A 22,306-nucleotide genomic window follows, 5' to 3' on the forward strand; every position below is an offset into this window, starting at 1 on the left:
AAGTGAACCCAAACTCACTTATATAGTAATAACTGGGCTATATTTGGCCCACTGCTTCTATTATAAGCTTTTAGCCATTATAAGCCTCTAGCTAGCTTTTTATTCACTCTTGGCCAATCCCAACCTCATCCTTGCTACCTCTTAGCCCTTGGGACGTCCCTATCAGCCCCTATGCCTGGCTAAGCCCTAACCCTAACTTGTGTTAGCACATCCCCTTAACCCCTAATTATCCTACTACACCCCCCCCCACCCCCCCCCCACCACCACCACCACCACCCCGGGCGCAATTCACTGTCTTGGGCCCAATTAGGGATGTAACATTATCTCCCCCTTTTTTTAGATTCACGTCCTCATGAATCCAAGTGGAGACAATCATATGTAGGCTTAACCTCAAATTCGTCCCACCATAGCATCTGCTTGAGTTCCCTAGCCCTTGTGGACTCTAGTAGTGGATCTTTACTACTAGAATGATAGAATCGCGACAAGGTAATTTGCTTACCAATTCCATCCTAACTCAAAGGTCAGAGTTGGATAATTTAAAAAAACTGAAATCTAAGGAACCCTAGCAAAAGTCCACTACACAATTCAGCGCTCACACCAAACTATCTGTGCCAATGCTTGCCAATAGTCACTAGCTGACTTTGTGCTACAAAAATATCGGTGCCTCCCCGTGTGGAGACAATCATATGTAGGCTTAACCTCGAATTCGTCCCACCATAGCATCCGCTTAAGTTCCCTAGCCATACCTAAGCCAGTGTGGACTCTTGTAGTGGATATTTGCTACTAGAATGATAGAATCACAACAAGGTAATTTGCTTGCCAATTCAATTCCAAGGTCAGAGTTGGATAATAAGAAAAAAAACTGAAATCTAAGGAACCCTAGCAAAAGTCCACTGCACAGTTCAGCCCTATATGTGCCAATGCTTGCCAATAGTCACTAGCTGACTTTGTGCTACAAAAATATCGGTGCCTCCCACTTGCACTTCATTTTGTGTACAATTCTTGGAGTACACATTTGTACAATCATGGGTTAACTCAATCAATCCATATATCCGTGGTAAGTCGTACAACTTTCCCACCTCATGCATAGACCTATGCACTCTACAACCGATTGTACAACCCGCCAATAGCTCTTTCTCAAAGCCATACTGGTTACACAATGTGGGACATGCATCCATGCATGAGAAAAGTCCTCTATCACAACCTAATATGCACGGAAGCAACCCATGTTGCTCTGCAACACGTACCCAAAAGTACCACAATCCAATTACAAGATCCCCTCTATCAACAACCCAAACAACAAAGACTAGACAGAGACCAAGTTCCAAATCGGCTCAACACTCGGAAAAGTACCCTCAACCCACACAAAGCTAGACCAAAATCTGAAATTTCCTCCACCCTCCCTCTGAGCTCATGGCTCGTGGAAGAGGATCTCAAGCTAATGCAACTTGTTCACAGAGAACAACCATTCTCCCAAGTTACATTCCTAAAAGGCCTGACCCCTCGGGTCATTACGCATTTCTAAAGCAATCCATAATGAAGGCAGTAAGCACTTCCAGATTCCCAACTACAAACCGTTAAGTAGCTTGTCTCAAAACCAATTGTCACCACAAACAAATAGGTCCATAATGAAGGCAGTAAGCACTACCGGATTCCCAACTACAAGCTGAAAAGCTTCCTCATGTTACTGGTTATTGGAATCTCAACAAAACTCGGAAACCCCCACGACAATATAACGAGTCCCAAAATCAGGGAGATCCTATGCACCAGTTCTCACAGTTGTCCTATCACGACGCAACAAATTCAATCACGGGGACTACATAACATCTTTCTCATCCACAAAAGATTTCGTGAGATGGGTCCAAATTCTCACAAATGCAAGAAATTTAATCAACCAAAAGTTCCAACCAAAAGTTCAACCTTTAGTCTAACCTTGGGGCAAGTATTCAACTCCACTCCTAGTCCACTATGTGTCCATTCCATTGTCCTCACAAGTCCCTAAAGACAGACACACAACCTCCTCAGCAAGAGGTCATTGTTGGCAGTGCTACAGAGACACGGGTCCTGGATATGGTGGTTCAAAGTGCTCCATGGTGTGTGCTGTGCACAGAGAGAGAGAGAGAGAGAGAGAGAGAGAGAGAGAGAGAGAGTGTGCTAGAGAGAGTGTGCAGTGCTAGAGAGAGAGTGCACTGCACGACTCAATAATGTGATTGATATTTCTTCAATGAAGTACAATACCTTTGTAGGTATAAAGGTTTAGCTCATGACATCATTGCTTATGTCAAACACACATAAAATATCTAGATATTATGCTAACCACTCTAAGAGTGGGTTCACACACTAATATACATATAACACTTCACACACTAATACACATATAGCCACATAAGTGGGTGTTCACTACCGAGGGCAGAGAACCCTCATTGACACTCACACATAAAAACATAAACATTTAGGGGAGATAAATCTCCCAAGTTGGGAGATGCTCCCCGCACAGCTGTTGCACACGTGTACACACTCTTGCTCTTTTGTCGATGTTGTCGATGAATCCCTCCGCAAGAATGTGTCAGAATATGCAGCGGAAATGATAACCAAACTTGGGTTCACAAGAGCAAGTAGAGTGCAGAAAATAGACAGCACAAGAGACACAGAGAAATAGGCGTGTAAACTCTTCTCTATACACAAGATCCCGCAGAAAACTGTATGATACAATGGTGAGGAGCATGGGGCCTATTTATATGCCCCATGGATGCAGTCGGCCAGCGCTAGAGGCTCTCCACGACTGCATAAAGCAGGTCGGCCAGCACAATATCTCCACGACTGTATAAAACCAGGTCGGCCAGCATAAAAGCCTCCACGACTGCAGCATAGGCAGTCGGCCAGCCACCAAGAGCACATGAGGTGCAGTCGGCCAGCACCATGGGCTCCTGCCAACATGTGGCATCCATCCACACCATGGAAAAAATGGGGAAAAATGGGAAAAAATGGGGAAAAAATACGGGGAGTGAGGAAAAATGATAAAACACCTATACAAGGCGGCGGGCACACCCACAACAGAGGCCCTGGTGTCTGATTAAGACAGGAGATGACTTCTAACACCCCCTCTCAGCTCCTGGTTGTGCAATCAACCCAAGGGAGCTAGAGTGCCGCCTGAGCGTAGCCTGAGGTAGAGACTTCGTGAAGAGGTCCACCGCATTGTCCTCCGTCGAACAATAAAGTAGCAAGATGTCACCAGCCAAGATCTTCTCACATACAAAGTGATACTGTATCTCTATGTGCTTGGTCCGGGCATGGAAGACCGGGTTCCCCGCAGCCACACAACCTCGCAAGCAGCACCACAAGCAGCCCGGTACTCTGCCTCTGTCGAAGAGAGGGCAATAGTTGGCTGCCTCTTGCTGCTCCAAGAAACTCCTCCTGAGCCGAGGGTAAAACTGTATCCTGAAGTAGATCTCCTTGTGTCTGGATCTCCTCCCCAATCTGAGTCACTCCAACCTTGGAGTCTGACTCCATCCCCTCCTGTGTAAAAGAGTCCTAGATCCTTCATACTCTGCAGATACCGCAAGATCCGCAATCCTACGTCCCAATGAGACTTCAATGGCGTCTGCATGAAAGAGCTCAACAGCCCCACGGAGAAGCTCAAGTCCAATCTGGTGTTCAGCAACCAGATCAATGAACCAACCAACTTCCGGTACTGCGAGGCATCAACTGGCTCACAAGGATCAGTACCGGTTAACTTTGTGTTCGGGTCCATCGCCAAAGTAATAGGCTTGCAGTTCTCCATCCCAAAGGCCTCAAGCAACTCATGAACATACCGCTGCTGAGAGACGAAAAACCCCCTCTGGGTCTGCCAGATCTCCAATCCCAAAAAGAAGTGGAGTAAGCCTAAGTCGGTCATCTCAAACTCCTTTGACAAGGTAGCCTTCGTCACTCCAATGTGCTCCACATGAGCCAGTGAGAATGAGATCATCCACATAAAGGATGATAATCGTGACCATGCCGCGTTCCCGAAAGAGATACAGGTTTGGATCTGCAACCGATCTCTGAAATCCAGTCCGAACAAAGAAGGAATCAATCTTTTGATTCCAAGCCCTGGGAGCCTGCTTAAGACCATACAAGGCCTTACGTAACCTGTAAACCATCCCTTCAAATCCTGGAACAATAAAGCCTGGAGGCTGCTCAACATACACCTCCTCCTACAGGTCACCATTAAGGAACGCAGATTTTACATCCATTTGATACACAGGCCACCTCTGAGAAGAAGCAAGGGCAAGAACGGTCCGAATCGTGGACATCCGTGCTGTCGGTGCAAGGGTATCCTCGTAGTCGATGCCTGGCCGCTGAGCATAACCTTTAGCCACAAGTCTGGCTTTGTGTTTGTCCACCAACCCATCAGACGTATATTTGGTCTGAAAGTCCCATTTGACACCAATGACTGACCGTTTCGACGGCCTCGGTACCAACTCCCATGTGTTGTTCTTCTCGATGGCATCAAGTTCCACCTGCATGGCTTTCCTCCAAGTATCCTGTGAAAGAGCTTCCTTGACGGAAGTGGGCTCCTTGTCCCGCAGAATACGAGACATCAGAGCATAGTTTACCTCTAGAAGCTCCGCTGAGTTGTTTTTATCTCGGACTCTGTGTGATCTTCGAGGGCCGTCCTCTGTGGTCCACTCGGAGGGTAAATCCGTGACACCTGACTCCCGAAGGGTGTCTAACAACCACCTAGGTACTCGAACAGATCGTGGAGCCTCCTGTAGTCGCAGGGACTCTACTCCAGCCCTGCAGGCTCAACCTCCTGTACTGACTGAGGTTGATCAACTGGAATAATGGTCTGGGAATCATCATCACTCCTCTGGATCTCCAAGAAGTGGCGGCTCATTGACAGTGGATACTCGAACATGCTCGTCAAAGACCACATCCCGGCTGACAACAATCTCGTTCCTATCTGGAAAGAGAATTATACCCCACAAATACAAGCTTGCGAGACTTGGAGTCAAGCTTCCCCCTCTGCTTCTTTTGAATATGTACATACGCATCACTCCCAAAAACACGGAAGTATGAGACATCAGGTTTCCTGCCAAAGTATGCCTCAAATGGAGTCATATGGGGTACTGAAGTCGTCGGAGATCGGTTGAGAGTATGGACAGCCGTTGCCACAGCCTCTCCCCAAAGTGGACGAGGAAGATCACGATGCTCAAGCATGGTCCTCGCCATCTCCACCACAGTCCTGTTCTTGCGTTCTACAACTCCATTCTCCGAAGGCGATCCTCTATTGGCCAGTTCCCTTTTGATGCCATGATCTGCACAAAATCTGAGAAATACAGTCGAGGAGAATTCATCTCCTTTATCAGCCCTGAGAGTCTTTACCTGAAATCCAGACTCTTTCTCCACCATCACGTGCCAATCCTTGAACCGTGCAAAAGCGTGGTCCTTCTGGGAAAGTAAGTAGACCCACGTGAATCTGGTACAATCATCAACAAGCAGCATAAAGTAGAGAGATCCTCCCAAAGATGGTGTCTGTCTGCTGAGGTCCACAAAAGTCAGTGTGAATCAGCTCCAATGGTTTCGAAGCCCGCCTGGAAGCCTGCTTCGAAAAGGATTCCCTGTGCTGCTTACCACGTATGCAAGAACTGCAACGCCCTTGCCTACTGCCAACACCTGGCAAGCCAACCACCATCTGGTCTCGGAAAGCTCGCCTCAATGCATCCACATTTAAGTGACCAAAACGAAAGTGCCACAAATCTCTGACCTGAGAACCTATCAACGAGGAGAGTGCAGAGAGCTTGTAGATACCATTCTCCACACCGCCTTCCCAAACAACCTGGCCAGTCTCATGGTCCCGTAGAGCAACTGAATGCTCCTCAAATTCCACCCGAAAGCCAGTCTTGCATACTTCATGCACTGACAGAAGATGAAAACCCAGAGCAGGGACATAAAGAACACGGGAAGCATGCTTGCCCCCCTTGCCGTCGGGCTGGAAGCACCACTGTCAAGAATCCATTCCCGGGTATCCTTCGCGGTGAAGCCAACTCCCTCCTCGCTCGAAGACGATGAAGCGTCGGAGTCCATCATCTCTAAGTGCACAAATGCAGGAGTCTTTGCGGCTGAGGCTGAGGAATCAGCACTCTTCCCTGTCCGCTTAGGACACTTCCTCCAATAGTGGCCTTTCTCGCCACAATCATTGCAGGATCTTTCGGCCTTCAGCTTCTCTCGTTCTGAGTCAGGCTTCTTCTCAGAAGACTTCACCGGTGAAGCCTTCCCTTTGCCCTTGTTGTTATTCCGGCCTTTCGACCGTTAGCCAGTTAAGGCCTCCGAACCGCCGCTCTGAGGGTTCATGAAACGTTCCTCCTGGTCCAAGACTATTGGCACAAGCTCCTCCCAGGTAATGGTGCTGAGCCTGCCACTCGTAATCAACGAGGAGTAGAAAGCAGAATACTGAGCAGGCAAGTGGGACAGCAAAGTGATGGCCATGTCTTCAGATGATATCTCCTTCCCAGCTTGGAGGACTTCCTGCTGAAGGGCCTGCAGCTTGTTAATGTGTTCCCGCATCGTCGAGGACTTTGCAGGGTTCATAACCCGCATCTGCACTTCCAAGGAGATCCTTTTCATGGGTGATACCCTGTTATAAAGAGAAGCCAAGTGCTCCCATATGCCTCTGGCCAGCGTCATGTGCTTTACATGATTGATCACTTGTGGTGTGCAGTTGAGGAAAATAAATGACCGGACCCTGGCGTTGACACGATCCCACATGTGTGCCTGTGCCTCTCGGTCCTTCTTCATCGACAGTAACTCCCCTTCCTCTGCTTCCGGCCGTGGAACCCCGATGATGATGAAATCAGCAAGGTCATATGACTCCAGCACAGACTCCATCATAACCTTCCAGATGCCGTAATTGTTCCCGTCCAACTGACGGTCCACTGGGAACATGGGGAGAGTCGGAATCTTCACGTGCTTCTCAGCCATCTCTAGTAAATCTGCCATCGCGGAGATTAAACTGAAAAAGGGTGGGTGGGTGGGAAAAAAAAAACTCTGCTCGAAATCGCCAACCTTCCAACACCCTCCCTCGATTCGAGCTCCGCAAGCCACCGAGGCGCGAGGGGGTCACCCAGGACCACACACGCCTGAGCCGCCCAAGACCACACACTCCCGGGCTCTGATACCATGTCAGAATATGCAGCGGAAATGATAACCAAACTTGGGTTCACAAGAGCAAGTAGAGTGCAGAAAATAGACAGCACAAGAGACAGAGAAATAGGCGTGTAAACTCTTCTCTATACACAAGATCCCGCAGAAAACTGTATGATACAATGGTGAGGAGCATGGGGCCTATTTATATGCCCCATGGATGCAGTCGGCCAGCGCTAGAGGCTCTCCACGACTGCATAAAGCAGGTCGGCCAGCACAATATCTCCACGACTGTATAAAACCAAGTCGGCCAGCATAAAAGCCTCCACAACTGCAGCAGTGGAAAAAATGGGAAAAAATGGGAAAAAAATACGGGGAGTGAGGAAAAATGATAAAACACCTATACAGGGCGGGCACCCACAACAGAGGCCCTGGTGTCTGATTAAGACAGGAGATGACTTCTAACACCCCCTCTCAGCTCCTGGCTGTGCAATCAACCCAAGGGAGCTAGAGTGCCGCCTGAGCGTAGCCTGAGGTAGAGACTTCGTGAAGAGGTCCGCCGCATTGTCCTCCGTCGAACAATAAAGTAGCAAGATGTCACCAGCCAAGATCTTCTCACGTACAAAGTGATACTGTATCTCTATGTGCTTGGTCCGGGCATGGAAGACCGGGCTCCTGCCAACATGTGGCATCCATCCACACCATGGAAAAAATGGGGAAAAATGAGGAAAAATTACGGGGAGTGAGGAAAAATGATAAAACACCTATACAGGGCGGGCACACCCACAACAGAGGCCCTGGTGTCTGATTAAGACAGGAGATGACTTCTAACAGAATGCCCCAGAAAGGATAATATCGATGCATCCCATGGGAACACCTGCTTAGGGCATTTAGCCCATGATCCTCAAAACTACAAGGCTGGAGTCTTCAATCGTGGGTTAAAAGGTCAAATTGGGTAATAACCCCAATTTGTAGGTTCCAGCAGCTTCAAATTGTGAGGCAAATTATGGATTATACAAAAGCCCCAATTTTATTGCTGAAGCCCAAAATTGACAGCAGGGTGTCACAGTGAAGGAGACGTTGCTGGGACAAAGATATCAGTTGTCGACAATTAGATGGCAAAGGCAAGGATGGACAGCTATGGGCAACGGATTTAAAAAAACAAAACACCACCTACACCTGATGCACAAGGCACAAGTTGCAATCGGCTGAATGGTGGTTAGGCTGAAAGCGGATGTACACGAGGAAGGTACGAGAAGTTGATGCAAGCGGTAATGGCAACAGCCAAGCCAGCAACAAAGATGGACGTGTAGAGTAACGGGCTCTAATACCATTTGTTTGTAGCGCTACAAACAAAAGTCCTGGCTATGGTGGTTCAAAGTGCTCCATGGTGTGTGTGGTACTAAGAGAGAGAGAGAGAGAGAGAGAAAGCGTGCTAGAGAGAGAATGACAATGCTCTAGAGAGAGAGTGTATTGCATGACTCAATGATGTGATTGATATTTCTTCAATGAAGTACAATACCTTTAATAGGTATAAAGGTTTAGCTCATGATATCATTAATTATGTCAAACACACATAAGATATCTACACACGAGCTCCGAAACCCCACAAAACCCCTTTCAGAGCGAGGATGGAGTGGTGCTTGAGAAGATCTCCAGTAACAACATCAATGATGGCCTCCAGACTGCACATAAATGGGGCTAACACCCGGACCTCAGGTCAACAAGGCGTGATAAAAGGAGCTCCACCATGGCTGCCCACTCCAAGGACTTCCTTGCAGCTACAACACCCCCCCCCCCTCCCTTGCACAAAGCAGGGATACAAGATAACACAGCAAGAGGTTAGTGTGCACCCTATAAGATAGGTGGATTTCCTTGTGATGTCTAGAATCCAGGGATCGCATGCCTCCATGGAATTTCATCCAACAAGATGCCTCCATGGAACCATGCCCACCCTAGAGCATCATTGACATTTGTGGGTTACCTCACGCAAAAGCGTCAATAAGTTACTGTTGTCCCAAAACTTAGGGCACAACAACCAAATGGTATGTGACTCATGGTCTCAAATCCAAAAGTTCTCAAAGGGGATCCTTTGTAGTTTCCACTTCCATTGTTGTAGCACTCAGTGCAAGGAGGTCTTGCATTGTTTGGTATGTGGTGTGCACTTTCATTCTCTGGCTTTGCTCTATTGGTTGGCTACTTCACTTCTTGTCTCCAAAATTAAACTTCCTTTTGTGAGGTATTCTGATAGTGGTGGTAGTTGTCTCACTTGCAGTTGGCTTGGGTGGTAGGCTCAATATGATCTCGCTTTGACATGTTTTGCTCTTCCTTGTTATGACATTCATACACGATAATCCCGTACACAAACCGTCTTATTCTGGAACAGCAATCCATTTTGAATAAGGAATTGACCACCTGCCACACTCACAGATGGCATGATTCTTGAGTCTCGGTCTAAATCTATGGAGCTCCTTGCCTGGACCTGTTGCCAATATCAACCCAAATGATTGTCAGTCTCACATACCCCTCTCAGAGAGTCATAGAGGTCAGCCCTAAACTTGGTGAAGCTCAAAGAATTCACCTCCCCAATTGTGCTCAAGGCATCCGCCACTCGACTCAGGCTATAAAAGGCCATTAAGCTTGTTTTATCAATTCAGGAATCCTAGCCAACTATTAGCTTGCTAATCCCTAATCCTGGGATCAAGCAACTAGAAGTGTCTCTTCCCTTGCCACAACAAACAACTGAACCTGTGCCAACTTCCAGCAGAGTAGTAAGGCTCCCGGAAAGAGTGGATACACAATGGGCTCAAGGGGCACTGAAGGCCCCAAGGAGATCCAAAGGCTCAAGGATGCCCTAAAGGAAAGGGAGGTAAAAGCAGAAGAAGACCACAAAAGCTGAGCTACAGCAGCAGCAAAGTATCCAAGCACAAAATGTTGGGTTTGCAGGACACAACAAGAACTTAGCAAAATAAATAGGTTCCTTAAAGGCTACAGTGGCTAGGTAGGAATATGAGACAAGGCAAATCACAGAAAGAATGGAGGAAGCCACTGCAAAAGCAGCACTAGCAGTGGCTAGGTAGGAATATGAGACAAGGCAAATCACAGAAAGAATGGAGGAAGCCACTGCAAAAGCAGCACTAGCACATCAAGGCGGAGGCTAGACTAGTAGTGTACGAGGTACACATATGATCTGGTGTACTCCGCTGATTCACCTCTAAAAGTGAACTGATCCTCCTTGCCTGCCTCTTCCCCTTGGTTCAGATTGCTCCTCATCCGGGTTCAAGTCGGCCTTCTTTTTCGATTAGCATCATGGCTAATCATTCTCCCTCGGCCGGGCGAACCATTGTTTTTTCCGAAGACGAGCTCGCGGTCCTCTTCGCCGAAATCGAGCCGAAATTGAGAAAGACTCCAAAACGACCCTCATTGCCAGAATCTTTGGATCTCACCCTTCCTGTCTCCAGGCTTGAGATTGGGTCCTGGTGGCTCTACCTTCCGACCTCGCTCCACACTTTCATGATGTCAGGTTGCTTGGAAGAGGTTTCTTCCAGGTAGATTTTGATTCCGAGGACACAGCCAGAGGTTTTGAAGGGCAGCCCTTTGCCATTGGGCCCGAGGAAGGTTTTTTTTTCTTCCCTACTCCAACTATTTTGACCCTGTTGAGAAAGACCGGAACCGTTTCCCGATTACTCTCAAATTCCCAGGTCTTCCTCGCGCATATTGGCCTATGCTAGAGGCCATCGGGTCCGCCTTTGGGCTGGTTCTTCAAGTGCCCCCCCTCCACGCTTTGCCGACATCTTCTGCCCAGGTGGTTAACTGCCTCGGCGGATGCCGTCCCCAGGGTCATGGTTCTTGCCCGTGACTGTGAGCTTTTTGAGGACTATGTTTTGCTTCCGGGCCCTAGTGGTCTTTTGAAGCAATGTATGGAGGTTGCAGGTAAACCCGATAAGTGCCGGGTTTGTCACCAACAGGGTCACTTTGCTCGAGATTGCCCTCGGGCTCGGGGTCGTAGGAGGCCTCGCAAGCGTGCTTCTCAAGCACCACCTCCCTTGGATCCTTCCCATCCTACAGTCCGCCAGGTGTGGCGAGCTCTCTCTCATGCCCGCCCTCCTGGTGCGATTGATGGGAAGACCTCCTCAGATCTTGCACCTCATATAGATGATGTTTCTGGGCAGAGGCATGTATCAGCTCATGCTTCTTTGCAAGGAGATGATATATCAGATCATGATGATTTTGTTGAGTCCTCTCTACTTGGAGGGGGCGATATGCACGATGCTCAGCGCAGTGGGGATCGTGTATTGCAGGATTTTCAGCATGATGCCATTGCCCTTGATGCCAAGCAGGGCACATAGGTTTCTCGTACATATGCAGGTACTGTGCAGGGCCCCAGACAAGGGCATGTCAGTGGACTTTGCCCCGTGGATTATCCCGTCCTCCAGCATTATGAGAGGCGTCCTCAGGCTGCCCATCGTCTTCTTAGATCAGGGGTCAAACCCTCCTCTTCCATGAGAATCGTCTCATGGAATGTTCAGGGCCTTGGAGGGCTTCCCACCCGTGGTAGGAAGCGCCTTCTGAAGGACCAGCTTCACCCTGCTACAGGAGGGTCTATGGATATACTTTTGCTGCGAGAACACAAATTGGATAGATCTCAGTGTGGCAAATCTGGTAAGATGCTTTCTGGCCACACCTTCTGGTCCTCGGCTATTGGGACTAGAGGGGGTGTTTGCATTTCAGTGGCAACATCTGTTATGCCTCATGTTATTGGGCACGGTGTTATCACCCCTGCTAGAGCGCAGTGGATCTTGATCATGCATGAGGGTCAGAAATTGGGAATCTTGAATATTTATGCACCTAACGTGAGAGGTGAAAGGGTGGTCTTTTGGGACACCATTACAAATGTCATTCCCCAGGTTGATCATTGGATAGTGGGAGGAGACTTCAATATGGTTGAGCAACCTTCTGACAAGAAGGGTGGACGCGAAGGGGGTTTACACCCTTTGGAGCGAGTGTAACTTGGCTGAACACAATGCTAATCAATACACTTAAATACACTAAGATTTGAAGGACACTTGCTCATATACAAGAAGTAAATTGCTGAATTGAAAAGAGACACACAATGAGCCGGAACGGCCGACCCCTCCCTTGAGTAAATTGTATTACTGGAGAAATTCAATACATAGCTTCACGGGCATCCATTGCCAAATCCTCCTTGCCAATGCATATGAAATTCAGCATTTAGAAAACAATGGTATGTCGATGTAGATCACCAAGGAGCTGCCTTGATGCCCGGCCCGACTTCAGTGCCCATATTCTCTACCATTGGCTCTATGTTCTACCAAGCAAGGTAGCAACATCTTCAAGAGCACATAGGACAAGAGAAATACTACACAGGGCGGCTAAACAAGGAGTCCTGCCCTTCTACTGAATAAGTAATGACAACACATTGTCCAATTAGCTTACCAGTCTTCATAGAAGTTGTTGCAAGCGGAAGCCTTCGCGTTGGAAGCTTTAGAAGTGTTGATATCTTCGATTTGCCGCAATCCTTCGCGACAAAAGTCTTCAAGAGGATGAAGGGAACCCTGGGAAAGCTTCCCCTATGGTTCAACTTGAGAAAGGAAGGTTGAAATTAGGGTTTTCAGCAAAAAGACCAGAAATTACAGCAAAAATGAGAGCTATTTTGCTGAATTTCAGTCATTGGGAATAAGTAGGAGAGTGATTAGCACTTGGAAACACCCTTGGAATCTTGGAAAACACCCTAGCAAGTTGGGTACGGCTATGGAGAGCTTGGAAATGGAGAAAAATGGTGGAAAAACAGAGTTTTCAACCTCCAAAAATCCTCATGAAGAGAAAACACGAATTTTCTCTTAATAAGTAAGTGAATTGGGGTCCAATCAGGTGAGAGGACATGGGGAGATGCCCATTTATGAGTAAAAAGGGAGGATCAGGTCCTAGACATTGAGTCTTGTCCGCCTCGGGACTTCACTGAGTGTGAACTTGGAAGCTGTCATAATTTATAAGTGACTTTTGGGCGCCCAAACTTTAATGAAGTGGGAACGCACTCACTTATAAATATTGGCTAAGTCCTAAAGGCTATTTGAGCCTAGATTGGGTAATACTTACCACCTGTTCACATGCAACACAACCATGTCAACAGACAGTTTCACACGCACGGTTCACGGGCGAGCGTCCCCTAGCCCGGAACTACACATAGGTCATGCAGGCATGAAAACAGCATGCAATTTCATTTGCAGGCAAGCACATAAAGATGCTATGCAATGCAGCATTGGCATGAGCAATTTCCATTCATGAAACTATATAAGATCAGGCGTTTCCAGGCAAGTATATGCGATACCAGACCCAGTGGAAAGCCAATCCTCCAGGCGTTTCCGGGCATGTACACAAAGGCACAAGTCCCAGCGGAAAGCCAAGTCCTCCAGATATTCCGGGCATGATAACGTCAAGTCCCAGCGGAATATCATATCCAACTATACAGCATGACACGTGTCAATCACATGCATAGGCACATTCCATAAGCCATGGACACCAATCCAATATGTACATAGTGTGAAAGCAAGAGTGAACCATTCGGGTGGCCAAATGGTGACATTCCCCCCCGCTTCTAAACAGTTGTCCGCAACTGAAATGCATCCAAGTTCTTAAACTTCACAAGGTAATGCCTCACAACTTTGCCTGCAGCAGCCTTGCGTTCCTTGTGATACACAATCTGCTCTGGTTGCAAGATCTCCTCAAGCTCATCCACTTCTGGTGGATCCTCAATGACCATTTCATTGGGCTCCGGCCCTACATACTTACGAAGGAGACTCACATGAAAAGCATTGTGTATGTGCCAATGACTAGGTAATGCCAATCTGAAAGCCACTTCATTGATCTTCTCGATCACTCGAAAAGGTCCATAGTACCTGGTTGCAAGCTTAGGATATGCATCCTCTTTGCCAAGTCTCTTTGCAAGTCTTGCTTTCTCAAATTTCAGCAATACCCAATCATTCTCTTTAACATCCAATTGCCTTCTATGCTTGTCGGCAGCCTTTTTATACTTGTCTTGTGACCTTGCAATGGCTGTCCGCACCTGAGCAAAAGCAATATCCAAGTCTCTTACATACTCATCAGCTGCAAATATCTCATCCTTTGTGCGAAGGATGGGTGGCAAAACCACCTTACCATAAACAATCTCAAACCGGGCCTTTCCCGTAGATGCATGCACTGTGTTGTTGTATGCAAATTCCACAAGCGGTAAGTACTTCTCCCAAGAAGACTTCTGATCCGCCACATAACATTTCAAGAGATCCAACACGGCTGAATTTGCAGCCTCACTTTGCCCATCCGTTTGAGGGTGATAAGCTGATGAGAAGTCCAATTTGGTGCCCATATTATCAAATAAGGCCCGCCAAAAGAGACTTGCAATCCTGGGATCTCTACCCCCCACAATGGACTTCGGCATTCCATGATGTTTGAACACTTGTGCAAGATATATTTTAACCATATGCTCGGCTTTGATGGTCTTTTTGACCGGCAAGAAATGAGCTTGCTTGCTAAACCTGTCCACAATTGTCCAAATTGCATCATTACCTTGTTGGGTACGTGGCAAGTCCATAATGAAATCCATTGTAATACTTTCCCATGGCTGCGTGGGAATAGGCAATGGCTGAAGCAAACCTGGTGCCTTTTGCCTATCAAATTTGACCTTTTGACAGGTGATACGTGCACGTACATGTGCCTCTATGTCCTTCCGCATACCTGGCCAAAAGAAATACCGCACAATCATGTGCGTAGTAGGCATTATGCCTCTATGACCAGCATATGGAGGAGCATAGCACTCATCCAAAACCTTTTGCCTCATGTCAGACACCACACATAGGCAATTATCTTTCATGAGATAACCCTCTTTGATCACATATGAGGCATGTGCATGACCAGCCATCAAATCAGCCCAAATAGTGACAAAATCAGCATCTGTATGATACAAATCACGCATGGTAGACAAGTCCCCATGAGAGGCAACCGAGATAGCTGCTACATACGGCTTTCGTAACAATGCATCGGCCACTACATTCTTCTTTCCCGGGGTGTGCAAGATCTGAAAATGAAACATAGAGAGGAAATTGGCCATCCTCATATGTTTCTCTGATAACTTAGTTTGAGTAAGAAAATACCTCAAACTCTGGTGATCTGTCTTCACAGTGAAATCAGCCCCAAGAAGATAGTGTTTCCATATAGTAAGTCCATGAATTACAGCCAAGAGCTCTTTCTCATATATGCCAAGAAATAGCTCCACATCATGCAACCTACGGCTGTCATAAGCCACGACGTGTCCCTCTTGATTAAGGACAGCTCCTATGCAATTTCCAGATGCATCACATTCCACACAAAAAGACTTTTGTAAATCCGAAACGATCAACACTGGACCATGAGTAGTTGCATCTTTCAATTTGAGGAATGCATCTCTCTCTACATTAGTCCATTTGAACACGGCCTTCTTCTTTGTCAAATCATGCAAAGGAGAAGCAATCCATGCAAAGTGCCAAATGAACCTGCGGTAGTAAGAGCATAATCCAAGAAAACTACGGATCTCATGCACCGAACTCAATTCGGGCCAATTCCGAATTGCATCAATCTTTGCATTATCCATCCGCATTCCATCTTTGGACACAATATGCCCAAAGATAATGTATCTCTGACAAGAAGAACTCACTCTTCTTTGCATTTATGAAGAGTTTATGCTTATGGAGCTCTTCAAAAACAATAGCCAAATGAGCTTTATGCTCTTCTTCGGTCTTCGAGAAGACTAGAGGACGGGTGAACAATATGGGGAAGAGCTTGGCTGAACCAAACCCTTCTCAAGAAGCTCATTTACTTGCTTCATGATCTCCTCTTTTTGGGATGCACTTACACGATAGACTGGCCTATTAGGTGGTGAGCTACCCGGCACAAGATCAATGCGATGATCTTCCGGTTGTACAGGTGGTAACTCATTTGGTAACTCATCAGCAAAACAATCATTGTGCTCTTGCAAAAATTTCAGCCTATCATTACAAAGAGTGTTTACATGTACATCATTTTCCTCAACAGGATCTCGTACAAAAATCAAGTACGTAAAAATACTCTTTTTCATTACTTTCTTAATTTGTACATGAGATACAAGGGGAATGGTATCACCCTCTTCATCAGCATCAATTACATGTTCTCGGTCTTTATGCATGAAGGTGATCCTGTTAGTCTTGTAAGCCTTGCACGGATCAATACGTGTATGCCAAGGCTTTCCAAGCAATACATCACAGCCATTCAAAGGCACCACAAGAAAATCCTCATGATCCACATAGCCTTGAATTTGTATACACAACTTGCCAAAAATAGGCATGACCTGCACTTCTCTACCAACAAAGGCAGCCCCTGCTTCAATTTGAGGACCCATGTCCTCCACTTCAATACCCAAAGCAACTGCCATCTGAATGGATATGAAATTCTCCGTTGCACAATCATCAAACATAAACAAAGCGGGCTGATTCTTGAGTTGTCCCCAAGCTTTGCATACAACCCTATCTTTGCTATCATGTGAAGTGTTGCCCTGCACATCCAGAACCATATGCACATTAGGCTTCGGTACATTAGCATTTTCAGCTTTGTTCTTCTTATTTGGGCATGCTCTTGCCATGTGCTCAATGCTGCCATGTGCTCAATGCTGCCACAAGTAAAGCATTTGCCTTTACGCATATATTGCTCCTTCTTCTCAGCACTAAGACCAAAGTTTGCCGGCTTATAAGGGCACTTTTTAGCAAACTTATTTTCAACTTTTGGACCTAATTTGGCTTGGTTTTGGTCCCTTTTAGGTGGCTATCCATCATTTTGCAGGTTTTGGACAGCCCTCTCTTTGCCTTGAAATGAGGGTTTAGCCTTATTGGATCGACTCAATTTGAGTTCCAATTGCTCGGTGGCGGTGGTGGCTGCGATTAATTGGTGTAAGGTATGACCAGGATACATTTGTAATCCTGCTTTGTACACGGGTTGCAATCCCGATTGAAACCTTCTCTTCCTTTCCGCCTCGGTGACATGCATAAATGGAGACACCTCCAAGAGCACTTTCCAAAACTTTTGTACATATGCATTTACCGATTCCCTCTCATTTTGCTTCCCAATCCCACTTCATTGTTATCTCATTCAATGTATTGGGAGGCAAGAATTGAGCATAGAACCTCTCCTTGAACTCTTCCCATGATCTAACAGGATTCGGTCGTGAGAGCTTCTCCGTGAGCCACCAATGGGCAGCAGTGCCTTTCATGAACATGCTTACATGCTGGATCATGGATTTCTGAGTGAAATCCTCATCACTGAAAGCAATATCAAACTGGGCAATAAAAGCAAGTGCCTTTGATGCATCATATTCCCCATGATAAGTGTCAAACTTCACAGATTTGTCTCCGGCTTGGAAGTCACGAGACTTTGATGCATGTGTATGCATGTGTTTGTCCATTGGGACAGCCCCTGTAATTGGCATCATTTTTGGACCAAAAGGTGATGCATAAGGCATAGATACATGTGCCCTGTAAGCATGAGGCATGGCTGGCCCCTCAACATGCATTGATACATTTTCAGCCATAACTTCTCCCTCACGAGCACACTCGAAGGCATGAGTGGCATGAGAGATACGCAGAATACCTACACCAACAGAAAATTGCAGCCTATGTTGCATGTGTTGTGCATGTACATTTTCAGCCGGCAATCGTATTTGACATACATTTTGACCACTGCCATAAACATTGTATCCTTCACGGGCTACATGAGGTATTCCTGCATGGCGTGAAGTCACTGATTGTTCCTCTCCCATAGCATGGAGATTTATCCTCTTAGACATAGTTCTTGTTTGGGCACCAGTGGGGATTCCAACACATGTGGGATGGTTGCCTTTTCTGCATAGGCATCCTCGGTACGTGCCAAGTATGCACGTGCTGCATCCATCGGTTGCATGTGCAACTCTTGAGCAATCATTGCCATTTTTTTTTCATTTTTTTTTTCCGAGAAAAGATCCTTTCAGTAGTTATATAAAAACGCCCGTAGGGCTACAAAAGATCTCTCCTGCTCATAAGAGAAACAGAGCAATGAATACAGCAAGGCAGCTCGGGAGACTCTCCCTAGGTGCTGCAAAATACAAGCATCAGTACAAAGGACTGAGGGGCTAAATCATACAATAGGAGGGGGGAACAACCAAACAGGTGGCTTGTAATGCCAACGGGGGGATCCCATGTGTAAGGTATAGAAGGGGCCGCTGCGCCAGGTGGTGTGAAAGGCCTGGCGCCGCAAGATCGCCTCATCCGAGTCGCCCCGGCGGATGCGGTCATAATGTCCTCGCAGGGTGTGGATCAACTCCTGCCAAATCCCCCGTACAGTCTCTGCTGGTGGCTCCAGTCTCCCCTCAAAGGCCGTGAAACACCGGGCCCTCCAGGTGAACCAGATGGTGAGGCTGCTGAGGAGCTCCCATCGTAAATCCCTCTCCAGTGTCCAGCTCGCGGACAAGAAATCCGATGACGGAACCAGGTGAGGCTGGCCCCTAATGAATCTGATGGCCTGACTGTCCTGCTCCATCTCATAGCCCATAGCACGCCCTGACGAAGTCGACCAAGCAGCGGCACCCCACGTAAACATACCCTCTGGAGAGAGGGGGGCCAGAATACGTAGCATCCTCAGCCAAATCTGTTGCGCCTGAGGGCAATCCCATAGGCAATGTCTCTGTGTCTCCATAGGGTGGCCGCATCGGACGCAGGCCGCTGGAAGACCGCTGTAAACAAGCCAGGAGCCAACTGCTGAGCCCCTGTGGGCGAGCCACACTGGAAAGTCGAGATCCTGCGGGCCTGTTGACTAGCCCAAAGCTGAGCCCAAAAATCCTCCAGGAACTCCTGTGAGAGTCCCTGTAGCCGCCAGTGCCCCGCTGCAGCTGGAGATACCGTCCTCCTCGCCGTCAAAATATGCCGCCCCAGCCGAACAGTATACTGGAAAAAGATGATCTCTGTGGCCTCAAGGGATGCATAAGGATCATGCCACTCGTACTCCCCCGGGTCCCACTGTAGCCGGGCCAAGGGGCGCGCTGCATATGCCCATATGCGCCAATCCGGGAGCACATCTGCAGGGTCGGGGTCAATATGCCACTTCCGAGAAGCGGCGGCCACTACCCGTATCCTCTCAAAAGGTGCACTCTGCAACCAAAGGCGACTCCACCTCTACTCTCTGAAGTCTGCCCTCATCCTGAATCTCATAGTAGAGGCATCTGCCATCCTCAGTGCAAGCTCTGACAGCAATCACGATCTCCAACCGTGTAAAGGCTCCCATCCACCGTGGGGCCGCTATCTCGAAAGGCGTGAACCACTCCTCTGTGAGTGCCTCCTGAATATCATCCCTCATAATCAACCCCCCTCTGAAGTGACTCAGCCTCTCCACCCGGATCTCCTTTGGGAGACTGCAGAAGGCCTGCCAGTCTCCAAAACTACGTGCTGGGCCTGCCGCTAAAGGTCCCCAGGCTAGACGAGGCCGAGAACCCAGCATATGACCCTGCTCTGTGCGAACCGCTGGGCTCCAGATGAGCAGCTGTCTGGCCCGCTCCTCAACACAAGAAGGAGGTCATTGAGAGAGCCCCGGTCTCAACAGCTCCCAAGCTCTCAGGATGCTCAAAGCAAATCTGTCCTCCCATCCTCTACTGAGGCCTGTCCTCCTCATCTCTATGAAGATCCAACGAATCTCTGGTGCCCAAGTGCCCCCTACTGGGGGGGCCCGAGCCTGCAGCCGCTGCAAGAGAAGCTCTTTCCACGGCTCTGCGCCCCTGGAAGCAGCCCCCGAACAATAAGCTTTCCCAATAAGGCTCTACTCTGATCGACTGGATCTATAATGCCCAAGCCTCCCTGAGCCAGCGGAAGTGTAATAACTGCCCATGCAACCTTTGCCCGGGCTGGCTGACCGTCCCGCCCAGACCAAAGAAAGTTCCTGATCAGCCTCTGCACCTGGCTGATACAAGAGCTCGAAAAGACCCAGCAAGACGTAATGTACCACATGGTCGCTAACAGCACCTGATTTGCTACCACCACCCTCCCCGCCAAGGATAGTCGAGCTGTACTCCAATACAAAAGCTTCTTCCGAATGCTCAGAAGAAGCGGGGCAATCTGCTGATCAGGTGACAAATCTAGTCCAATCTGGCATCCCAAATACCGCACTGCTGTGCCAGGAGGAATCCATCTAAAACCGGGGTCCGGGGTCCACGCCAGAGTGGGAGCGCTGCTGATCCAAAAGGCCACTGTCTTGTGCCAATTGATCAATGCTCCCAAAGCTGCACTAAAAACCTGGAGCGACTGCTCTGCCCGAAGAAGATTGGCCTCTTGGCCATGCAAAAATAAGCCCGTGTCGTCAGCAAACTTAGCATCGAGCAGGTCCTCCCCCCTGACTGGGAGCTGGAGTCCTCTCAAACCAACCTCCTCTGCCGTCAAATACATGCTCATAGCCTCCGCAAAGAAGAGAAAAAGAAAAGGGGCGAGGGGACACCCCTGAGACGGACTGATCTGGTCAGCTCAAAACTCGGCCCCCGTCCTCCTGCAATCAACACCTGGCTACGAGCTGTGGAATACAGAGCCGCCACCCCTCTAATCCAGCCTGGCTCAAAGCCCAGGCGAAGCATGGTGCCCTCTAAGAAACCCCAATCAACTCTATCGTATGCCTTATCAAAATCGAGAAGCATCACGACCAAGTCCTCACCAAGAAATCTAGCTCGGGCCGTCGCTCCCAGAAAGTAAAGATGTTGTCAGGAAGGGCTGGATCCTCAAACTCAAGGCCTTGGCTAAGACCTTGTAGACAGTATTGAGGATCGTAATAGGTCTCCAATGCCGAATATCATCTGATACTCTCTCCCCCTTGGGGATAAGAAAGATCAAGCCCTCTGAAAAGCTCTGTGGCATCACCCCAGTGTCCAAAACATACTGAAAGCCCCTGCGGAGGCCTGGCCCCAAAAGGTCCCAATAGCGCATAAAAAAGGCCAGCGTCAGTCCGTCCTCCCCTGGGCAACTATGTCGCGGCAGGACCCTCAAGGCCTCGGCAAGCTCAATCTCTGAAAGAGGCGTACCAAGAACTATACGCATACGATCTGTGACCCTCCTCTGCACATGGGCCCACACAGTCTGTCTGCAAGCATCTCGATCCTCAGTGGCTGGCTCCGCTCAAAGCAGGTCTCTATAGAATGCAGTGGCAATGGCTCTGATCTCCCCAGGCTCAGTAGCTACCGATCCATCCAGCCTACCAAGCTGACGGACTCCTGCTCGAGCATGGCGGGGTCCAGTGATCTCAAAAAACTCCCCAGTCACTCTATCACCAAGCTACGTCCACTGAGAGGCCTGACGACGATAGTAAAACTCATGTCTCTGCTCCTCTGCCTCTCTAACCTCCTGGCGTGCCTGGCTCAGCTGGGACGCCACCCACTCACATGCAGGCTGCTGCTCCTGAAGGCGCTGAAGCGAAGCAAGGCTGCGTCTCAGCCGATGGTCCCGCTCGCGAATCTCTCCCAGCCGTGTCAAAGCTGCAGCGTGTAAAAAAGAGCTAAGCTCAATGAGTCCCTGGGCACACTGGCCTGCTGCATCCTGGTCAGAGCACTGACTATCATGCCAGATCCTCTCAATGTCCTCAGCGAGACTGGGATCTGTAAGTACCCTCTCTGGGATCCTCAACTGCAAGCTAGGCTCCCGTGTCCTCTCCTCCAATGTCAAGATAACTGGCGCATGATCTGAAATTGAGGTGCCAGCGAGAATGCCGACGGAGCCCCCTCGCTCCCCTAACCAGTCGCCCACATAAAAGCGATCAATCCGTGATAGATTAGTCCCTCCCTGCCGGCGATCCGACTGAGAGAAACTAAGACTGTCCTGAGAGCGGGAGAAGGCCCCATGCTGCCATGCATCAGTGATCCTCAGTGACATGCAAAACCGGTCCCAAGCTGCAAGCTCCGTGCCGTGCACTGTAACATGACTGCCTCCCATCCTATCGGCCGGGTCCTCAAGCATGTTGAAGTCTCCCCCGACACACCAATGTGCGGCCTCTGGCAATGCATCCGTAACCTGGGTCCAGAACTCTGCTCTGGCACTAGCATGGTTGGGCGCATAGACGTTGAGCACGCCCAATAGCTCATCATGTATCCTCAGAATGACATACT

At 48.4% G+C, this 22,306-nt stretch overlaps 1 protein-coding gene across 2 annotated transcripts in view; it reads right to left on the reverse strand.

Moving 5' to 3' along the window:
- LOC147629076 (uncharacterized) overlaps window positions 1–22,306 on the reverse strand; it is a 60,495-nt gene that overhangs the window by 10,539 nt on the left and 27,650 nt on the right. The window lies entirely within an intron of this gene.

The sequence above is a fragment of the Cibotium barometz genome, chromosome 18 (genome assembly GCF_041138505.1).
Source record: "Cibotium barometz isolate CiBa-2024 chromosome 18, ASM4113850v1, whole genome shotgun sequence".
Lineage (NCBI taxonomy): Eukaryota > Viridiplantae > Streptophyta > Polypodiopsida > Cyatheales > Cibotiaceae > Cibotium > Cibotium barometz.